The sequence below is a fragment of the Taeniopygia guttata genome, chromosome 4 (assembly GCF_048771995.1).
Source record: "Taeniopygia guttata chromosome 4, bTaeGut7.mat, whole genome shotgun sequence".
Classification (NCBI taxonomy): Eukaryota; Metazoa; Chordata; class Aves; order Passeriformes; family Estrildidae; genus Taeniopygia; species Taeniopygia guttata.
Window position 1 is genome coordinate 14,094,705 of NC_133028.1, and position 10,674 is coordinate 14,105,378.

Sequence of the window (10,674 nt, forward strand, 5' to 3'; positions counted from 1 at the left end):
CTGATTTCAGCAAGATCTGGATTTCTCACAGATGCACTCAGAAAAATGTTTAAAAAAATCGGCCTCGACACTGAGTCAAATATTCACATTCCTGCTTCTGTAAAGAACCAAAATTCTCTCAACCCCCAGAGCATGAAAACCACCCCCATACCTAATGTAATTGCTTTTATCTTCAAAAGCATGGCAACTAGTCCAGAAAATGGATCAAGAGGCTTGTTAAATGTTAAACAAGTTACACTCTTCTGTCTCTCCCCTATGTTTCCTCCTGTTTATTTTAAAAGGCAGCTTTATAATCCAAGAACCTAATTCCCATCCTGCAATGTTTCCAGCAAATGAGTTATGGGCATTACTAGGCCGATAAAATACTTACAGGATTTCAGAATTAGTTTTACCTTTTCTAAAATCATCAATTCTTAAAATAAAGTAAGAGGATTATCCGGTGGAAATGTGTTTTATCAAAAGGAAAAAGACTGCACCTATATTTAGTCCCATTCAATACAGACAGTTTCAAAGGAGTACTGTAAGTAAAACTCTTAGACAATACTATATAAACACATTATTTAAGCTACATTCTGGATCTGATTAATTATAACAGGAGATCAAATGTTAACAACTTAAGAATCTTCACTCCCATTGACACATATGGAGTACTTTAACAAGTACTATAATTTTACTGTAATAAATAAGAGCTCTCACCTAAATTATATGGACATTATCTTTTGATTTCTCTAAGGTGAATGCACAATACAGAGTTTTTATTGCAGGCTGATTTGGTAAAAGTTGCCCATATATGGCAGCCGAGAGAAACAAAGAGGAAAATTATGTCCTTTGTAAGAACATTTAAATCACAATCCTGTTCTGTTTTCTGTACAACAGTTATGCTTATGACAAGTATGCATTCCTGCTGTACTTACAATGTGTTTTTATATGAAAAAGACATTCATATTCATCCTTAGCTGAGAACATGTCTTGCATTGCTCTGAGTGTTACAGTAATCCTGTTTCTTAAGAGAATAAGCCAGGCCAACTTTCTCAGTATTTAAAGTCCAAATTCAATTTGTATCCTTACCATTTTGCTTCCAGCTATTTTCTCAAATACTGGAAAACTTCCACTAAGCTCTACTTCTTACAAAAATATATTGAATGTTTATTGCCTGATAACAATTACAGCAATTTTCAGTATGATTAGAACTGCCACATCCTGTACTCACCAATTTAAGTGAAAGGGAAAAACCATCTCCAGTCCAAACCATAACACAGATAGTCCACACTCACTCCAGATGAGAGAGAACAGAAACACAAGCATGTGATCCCAAGCTACCAATACAGGCTTTTATATATGCCACATATCACCTTATAAAATTCAGTAATGGAAGTGAATCCTTTATTTGAGGTTTCAGCTATTTTATTTTTTCTTTCCCTTCTTCAGAAGCAGACATATTGGCCCAGAGTTTCATTTTGAATTAACAGTCAAAGTAGTCACCTTAAGATGGAAGACTTACAAGGAAAGCAAGCCCAGCATTTTGGAAAAATTACAGCTGTAAACTACAGCTGAAATCTACTTCCATGAGTTTTCATGGTGCACAATCAGACTTTTAGGAGAAATACTTTTTGCTTAACATAGATGAGTCTGGCATCAACCAGCACCCTACCCCTGTTGCAAGAGTTCAGCCATTCCCAGACCCTGAATTTGGGTGACTTCAGGCCATGAAACATGGAAGGAGCAGAGGAACAGTCACACAGCATTGCTTTTACTCTTGCTTCAGTGTCACATTTGAATCAGAAGTAGGCAGGATTTATACCAAGTCACCACAGCATTCTGGTAACTCCAAAGATATGTCATCTTTATATGTCACTGTATGCTCCTTTTAAAAATGGACATCAGAAACCAAATTTGGTCTTATGTGTTCTGATAGCTGTAATAAAAAACCAAGGATGTTCCAGAATTCAGAATGTCCACTTCGCTATAATACCTGCCCCACTTTACCCCACTTGAGTTACCTGTGGTAACTCAAATACAAGGTTTAACTTTTTCATTTGCTTTTCTTCAGAAAGCAGCAATTGAATGGTTCATGCTGTTTGTTGTTTGACTTGTTAAATATAAATTTTTTTCATCTCAGAACTCAACTAAAGTTTCAAAACAAACTTACTTTCTATTGGAAACATAGGAGGAAACAGAAAAAAACAAACAAACAAACAATGTTTTATCTTGAAAATGGTTACAGAAGAAAAATAAAAGTATATTTCTTTAAAATTGCACTACTCAAAGTAACCTTATTCTTTAGATAAGCTCATTAGTTTTTCATTATATGCTGCTGTTTTTCAACAATAAATGGATAAGCAGAATATATCTAAGGAGATGTAATTGTCATTTCCAGAACTGACAAGGGAAGAACTTAGATATTTGATTGGTATCTGAGCTGAAATGAGCAGTGATTCAACCAACTTCTATCTCCTGAAATAAGCCTCAAGAAATCAGCCCTGCACTACTGTCCCACCCTCTCCTCTACCCTCCCAAAACCATCCCATTGTACAGTGACATCACCAGGAAATCACCCCCTCTGAAACATGACCTTTCATTTCAGCCCCTCCATTATCTTCTTTGCTTCCTGGAGTTTCCATTCCTCACCAATTCCCTTTTGGTCCATGGGCATGCACCACATTTTCTTCAGACATTAACCTCATGTTTCCTCATAAACATGCAATTAAGAGAAACCTTCAGGAAGAAAGGCAGATGATATGGTAAAACTCAGGAACCTGGGGTATTTTGCATTCTTTGTCTTACTGCTGGGGAAGGCAATTTGCTGTAGGTCTGAAGAGGCACAGTGTTGGTTGGTACAGCTGTCTTTATTCTGTGGTGTCCATGGGAGAGCGGGGCAAAAGAGAGGAAGAACAGGAAATCTCGGGGGTCTATATAGGTTTTGGACAGGGTGGGCTTTCCTGGCTCTCCGCCAATCCCATTGGGGCAGGAAGGAGGATCCAGGGGTTATCTTGATCAGAGTCACAGAGTCCCGGGGGAAGGGGGGCACAGGGTGCCCATGAGCTCACTGTAACAGCACAGTTTTATTCATTGGCCTTGACCACTTAGGTGCCTATAAATATTTCTGTATGGTACCATTTCAGTATAGATTATGCTTAATATTTAAAACGTATATGACATGGTTAGGATAACTTGTGTAGAAAACGGATATGAAATGGTACAATCATGATGGCAGCATTAACTGCATGGAAAACTATCAGTTAATTTTTCTACATTAATTTTAATATTTTTCAATACTGTGTCAGATTATTTACCACTTCAAAACAGCAAGTTGTAAATACAAAAACATAACTCCTGTGAATAAACACTTTTTAGATTTCAACTGCATGAACTTTGAAGAAAAAGGCAGTAAACCTTCCAAAATGTTAGGTGCTGTTTTTGAAACATCTTTGTTGTTAAGGAGCTTAAACATATATCTTTTGAACTTGCATTTAAGCAATTATGAAAAATATCAAAGCAAATATGCAAAAATGTAAAGTGTTGGAGTCTAACACCTGAACTAAGTTCAAGCCCTGTGGAATATGCTCATTCTTTAAAACTTAGCTCAGGATTAACAAGTAACACAAGTCAGAGCCAGAGTAAAACATGGAAACTGTCTTACTGAGAGATGAATGCATAGTACAAGCTTACAGAAACAGGTCTGGACTTTTTGCTTATATAATGGGTCGACCAGACAAAAGCTGTAACTCCAGGTTAAAGGTACATATTTATGAAACAGGTGCCACCTTCCCTCTTTTCCTCTGGTCCCAGAGCATTTCTAGCACAGTGGAGTTTTGTCTGCTGCTGATTTTCATTGCTATGACACTGTAGTGACTCAAAGGATGGAGCTCTAATTCTTTAAACTGATGTAGAAACCTGTGGGAGAGAACCAGCCCTCCAGCTTTTTTACATGCTCCATATGTGATTCATAGCTAATAGCAGTACCCTGTTTTATTCTCCTTTCTCAATAATGCTCAGAAAAAAAAGGAGAGCTGATTTCCTGTCCAGCTAAAACAAAAGAATTATGATCTCTTTGGCCTCCTTGAAAGCAGGACAAGGTGAGGAGTCCTTTGACTTTGCAGGTTTGTGAGTCCTGTTACAATCAACAAATCAGCTCAGAAGGCGTAAGCAGCAGCGCTCCGTTTGCTGTGCAGTTTATCCAGGACTGGCGTGCCTGGCCCTGAGACACTGGAAGATGTGGCTGGCCCGTGGTCCAGGACAGCCTCAGAGTGCTGGGCTCGCAGGCTGGAAGCTCTTGTTCTGCCAGCTGCTGCACAGCCTCCCCCCAGGAGGCAGGATCCCAGGAAATGCAGGATCCCAGGAAATGCAGGATCCCAGGAAATGCAGGATCCCAGCCGCTGTCAGCAGAAACAGGTTCACCCTGATCATTTCAACCACAGCACATTGCCACAAATCCCTCTCACTGTGTGCAGGTGCCAAGTGCCTCTGAGTGCACGACCTGCTGCAGCACAGGTAGAGCCCTGTCTGTAACTGGAAATGGCTCTCCCTGTGTCACAACTCAGCAACCCTGAGCGCAAGAACGCTTGGATTAGGGGAGACAAGTCTCCACCTTGGAGCACTTGGTGCTGTCAGTGTCCATGAAGTGGCTGGGTGATGTTCCTAGACAAATTGTTTAAATTCAAGATTGCTCTAAGACTGAATTTGGACTCACTGGTTATTATTAATCCAAGCAGCTGGGACTGGGGTGACTTTGTGGTGATGGAAGATATCTTATTTAATGCTCTAGTCCAGTAAATGAGCTTCATGTGATCCTTTCATGACGGAGATGATTGACATAAACCCTGCAATGTCTGTAATTTTTAAAGGCTGCTTTTAAAGGGAGCAAACTGCTGAGAAGTAGAATCAGTTGGGACAATTGTGTCCCAGTATAAATATTTTGGTATTATATGTGGACTATCATTAACTTCTATATGAATGAAAGTTTCGAAAACAGAGGTTCCACCTCCTTCAAAAAAATAAAAATAAACAACTATGGGTGAGCCAGGGTAAAATTCACATTGTAAGCAACAGAGTTCAATGTGCTAAAAATCATTAATCATGCTGAGGTCAACCAGTGCTTTACATATTTCCTCCCCAAACTCTGTCTTGTGGGTGTCTGTCTCCTAACAGATTTTGTATTGCTGAGTTGTAAAGCGTTCCTGATGAATTGTTTTTGGCACTCAGTCCAAAGTCTTGAAAGCCTAAGTCCTCGAAAATAAAAAGCAGAACCCTTCTTTAACATCACTGTTGGACACAGCACTGGAACACACTCTACATTGTGTGCATAACAGGAGAGGATTCTATTGCCTGTGCATTGGTTTGTCTGTGATACCAGGAGGCATGAGGCTATCAGCAGTATTATAAAGCAAAGCCACTAGAGAAATGAAAGCACACTTGAAAGAAAGGCTATTGATATTAAATTTATTCCTCCTTTACCCCTCTAACTCTGGGACTTGTTGCTGCCTCTCTAACTCCCACCATCAGACAGTGATCCAGTACATTCTTCCTGCTGCCCTGTTATTCTCCCTGCCTTTGCTTAACCTCTCACTCTCATTAGTTTCCTCACACTTCTGACAGAAATGTGCCTTACTCTCGTTCACTGTATGAAGAAGAAATGCACAAAACCCATTCTGGCTTCCATCCTTTTATCCTGCCTTTTCAGCAGTTGCCATGAACAGTCACTCTGAATTCTTCCGCACTGACCTCATTCTTTACCCAGTCCAGTCGGACTTCTCCCTTGAAATTTCATCCTTCCAGATACAGTGAAGCACACCTCCTACATTAATGAGATGTTCTTATTTTACCTTTACAGCCCCTCAATTTTCATCTCTTTCTCATGCTTCTCCTTACATCCAGCCTTCCTTTGCTATTTGTGTTTTGATCTGGCATTCAACACATCTCCCTTTTCTTTCAACAAAGAATCCACTCCATCTTCTGCTTATGCCCTTTCTCTTTCAGTTTCCATACCTTCCATACTACCTTAAAACTGCAACCCACACAAATTTTTTGAGCAGAATAATTTTATCAGCTGTGTAGTAAAGAGTCAAATTCATTATATTCAAAATAATTAGTACTGAATTCTGTTATTCTGTAAACAGTAATGTTCCTAGACTGCAGAGAAAGCGGAGCCCCTCTTTTTCTTTTTTTTCTCTTTCAATCATATAAAATTATTGTGTGAGAACTGCTATGGTATTTTTAAGCAAGAAGTAGCAAAGCAATATATAATTCACTGTCATATGGCACTGTTATGATATCCTATAGAGTTACACCTCATCCACACACACTCTGTCATAATTTATTTTGTCCTTCAGAAGACCACTTAGAACTTCCTAAGTTATCCATAATCAATAACATAAAAGGAAAATTCTTCTATTCTCAGAAAAATAAAACTTAAATTTATATTCCCTTTCAGATGTAAAAATTATATTACTAATGTGCCTCGTGGCTGGGGGGTTTCGTGTGTTTAACTACGCAGGCTAATTTTTCTTAAAGCTGGCAACTGGATTTGAAAGATCATTTCTCTTTTTGTTTTTACAAAGGTCAATAGGAATCTATTCCTGGATTTCAGCAGAAGCCTGATCAGACACCTGTTTTCTGTGATACTCAGCTTCATTCATCACTGTTATCTACTATTTATGCTTCACCACTTGACTAGGGTTGTGATTAAAACACAACTAAACTAAACAAGTCAAAGAAAGTTAAGAGACTTTAAAAATCATGGCAGCTTTAATTAAATAATAAATGCAAATAACTGTTTATAACATAACAAAAATATAATCTGCATAAGAATTAACAAATTGTAATGAAGAAAAATTTAATGGAATTCTGCAGTCTTCATTCCAGTGGGAATTTGTTTAAATACAGCATACAATCATTTTAAAAATACAGTTATGGATTGTTCAATGGGATGACAATTTCAGCTATGAGTATAAAAGCATATTAATGTGAGGATCATCTATTTCATTCATGTGATTACATTCACTTAGTTATTCCACTTTTTGTTAGATTATTTCTCCATGTCATGTCTTGTCCTTTTTTACCATTAAATTCTCAGAAATAAAATCTTCTACTCTGTGTTTATAAATAACCTAGCACAACAGGACCTCAGTCCCGGCTAAGAGATTCAGAAACAATTCAACTTCTAATTATAGTGACTTCATCATTACTCATGGCCAGCCACAAGAACAGCCCCATTTAACTCTACTTAAATATGTCTGTAAATAGTATTGCTGTCAGCCCCTTGTTTTCGCTGATGAAAACTACAGAATAAATGAATGCTTTGAGCCTTATCATATTATTTCTCATGTACAAGAGAGTATGTTTTTATATAGCCTCTTCTGTCAATAATCTGAATGTACCATTTAATTCTTCATGGAAATTGCTGATCGATGTTCCACCTGGAAATTTCTGAGAAGGGCTGAGCTGGCCTCTAACCTCGGCTGCCCCAGTATCTGCTGGGGGTAAGTGGATGAAGCAAAAAATTTCTTGGTCCTTCGAGCTTGCCCGTGGTCTGATTTAAAGCAACCCACACCACATCTGACTAGCTGTGACCCCAGAGGGCTGCCTGCCAGCTGGGATCTGCCAGAACATCGTGTGCTTTGGACATTCCCCTGTTCCCACAGTAACGTTTTTGTCGGGGGCTGCAGGGAATGTGCTAAGCAATGAGAATACCCAGCTGAGGAGACGCAGCAGTTTTCCAGACATCTACAATGCTGAATAAAGGAGCTCAGACTGACACACTCCAAAGCTGTTTGCAAAAGCAAACTCTCTTATTCCAGTATTGAAAGAGCACACCATGCTACACCAGCTGTGGCTCTGAAGGAAAGAAGGGGCAATGTTGCCTATGAAGGCATTTCTATTTTGATTTATAGGATAGCTAAGATAAACAATGCAAAATTGCAATTGTATTTAGACAGAGAGCACTGAAATAAATCCAGAAAACAGGGATCTGTGGCACCATTCTTTCTTGAAGCAGTACTATCTATCTTGTCCACAATTTTACGTGTGCATTTGAAACTGTCCATTCATTGAAAAAAAATCATTTCTATAAAATCAATGTATATAAATAAACGAGATATAGTAATGAAATATTTTTGCACCCCAACTATTTTTGGAGAGTAAAATACATACTTGGGATGGGCCTGAACCACTATCCATCAGCATGCTAAATTACATATTTCTTAAAAATAATTTTTTTTAAATGAGGCTTAAAAGTGAGGCTCTAACTGCCCAGAGCACTTAAAAGTCTGAACCCATTTCCAGTGAGGACCTACTCAACTACCTTGGCTCATCATCTCCTGCTCCTTCACTTCCTCTCCCAATCGACTACCCAGGACTGCTCAACAGCATTGGGTGGTTATTGAATTCTTCTCCCATCGATCATGGTGCTCCAGTGCTGGGTTTCTGAGGCTGTGAATAGTTTTGCAAATCCCTGATGAAACGTAAAAAGCACTTTGGGGGAAAGTTGATAAATGAAAGCTCCATAGAACGTTTTTGTTTAGCACAAGAGCTTAATGGAGCGTGATCATGGTGGGTGGTGTGTACCTTCCATGGGGGGCAATGAGCAAGCCAGAAAACAATCTGGCTGAGAAGAAGAAGGCAGAAACAGTAAACATGCAGCCACGGGCTTTGTAAGAGATGATTTTTGAAATAAGCATATTCCAGTATGCAACACATACTTTCTATTGCTTTGAAATTGCATCTGCCTTTTTTAAGATTATTATGTAAGAAAAGCCTATTTGCCAGAGTGTGTGGTTACACATTTTCTACTGACTTTACAAATTGTTCAAATTTCAGTATTTGTTGGCTTCATTATCGACCAGTGTTATTACTGGCAGCTACTATAAGGTATTATAAAAACTTTTTTTATTGTTACTATAGTGTGGCATTAAGGATCAGAAATTCATCTGAAATAAGTGGAAGCTGAAAGGGCAGGAGTCAATTTACATTGTATTAAATTTTAAAATCTTACTAAAATAAATTATATTTGCCCAAAAGGTCAAGGTACGAACAGATCTCCCAGATGTATGACGGCTTCTGAGGTGTCCCAAATAAGAGCCTTCTGTTTCAAACCAAATCCTGCCATAAATGCTGGGTCCTTTGTAGCATCAGAGAGAGAACACATACAGCATTTTGAGGAAACTAGAAAATCAGAAAAAACTCCATTCCCAAATTAGATGGGTTAAATCTGTTCATTGCTTATGTTTTTACTGTGTTTTATCAGTAAACTGAAACACAAAAAATTGCTTTATAAAATCTCCAATTATACAGTCGGGTAAGTGTTTTCCTTCAAAATACTAAACTAGAATTGTAGAAGCATGTGGACAGCATGTAGAGTTTTAGGGCAGCAAACCTGTGCCTACGTTTATCCTGATAAACTGGGACTACAGAACACTCCTATGTTAATTAACAATCAGGAAAATTTCAGGCTGAAAAGAACAAACACATGTGAGAATGTTACACAAGCTGTCGATTTGGAAAATTCTACAAAACCATCAATTATTTTTCTGTCTTTGAAAGTAAAGTGGTCAAAGAACGTGAGAATTGTTTATAATCCAAAGGTTCTGAGTATATGCAGGGCTTCCATAACTTTTCAGTGATACACCAAATGCAGGGGCTGAACTATTTCACTTCACAGAGTTGCGTTGAGCACTAATGTCAGCAAAAGCGACCGCGCACCCCTGAGGGCAAAACTCATCAGGTCTGCTCTCAGGTCAAGACATGCAGAAAAATCAGGTTTAAGGTCAAATGTAGTGGGACAAACGGACAGAAAACAAAGCCAAGAAGCCAGCAAAATGAAGATTTCATCTCAATTCATAGCAGCACTATATGCAGACTAGTAGAAAGTACACATCCAGTTTGCTACGTTTTACTGGGGGAGAGGGAAGGTCAGTCAGAGGCGCACATGGCTTTCTGCAGCATTACTAGCCTCGGTAAATGTCCAGTATCTACTGGTTTCACTAGATTTGACACAGCATCTGTAACACAATCACTTACAGCACTGCCACAAACAGCTCCAGTCTTGGGTAAGGACACAAGACCCTCGCTGAGGCCACTCTCCATAAACACTACACAAGAGAAAAGATGATCTCTCACCCCTCGGTGTCACACCGCAGTGGTACAAATGACAGGTTATTTTGACACCTACTGGCCAACCCCACGTACAGCATTGTTAAATTCCCAAATTCCCAGGCTTCAACAGTGCCAAGAGAAGGCAAATATTTTAGCCAGACCCAGTACAGTAAAAATTATTTTTCTTTCCTTTTAGATTTTTTTTCTACTGGAAGTCAATGTATGACTGGAAACTGTAAAGGTAAGACTGGCTGCTAAATATCCTAGGCTAGTCTGAATCACAGGTTTACTTTTAAATAATTTGAGAAGATAAGGACAGGGAGAGGACAGAAAGGAAGAAGAACACAGGGACTGGGAAGCAGGATGCCTCTTGGAGAATGTAACATTTACTTTGTAAGCACCAGTGTGGTTAATGGCTCTAAAATAGCTCTTAGGCATTGAGGCATGAAATCCATTGCCAGGTCCAGGTGTTGAAAAAGGACTTGACTGATAAGAAAAGGCTGGCCAGAACTGAGAGCACTACCAATGATATAAACAGCTGTCATTTGGGGGAAAAAAGGATTAATCACCACTGGAAGCTAATCA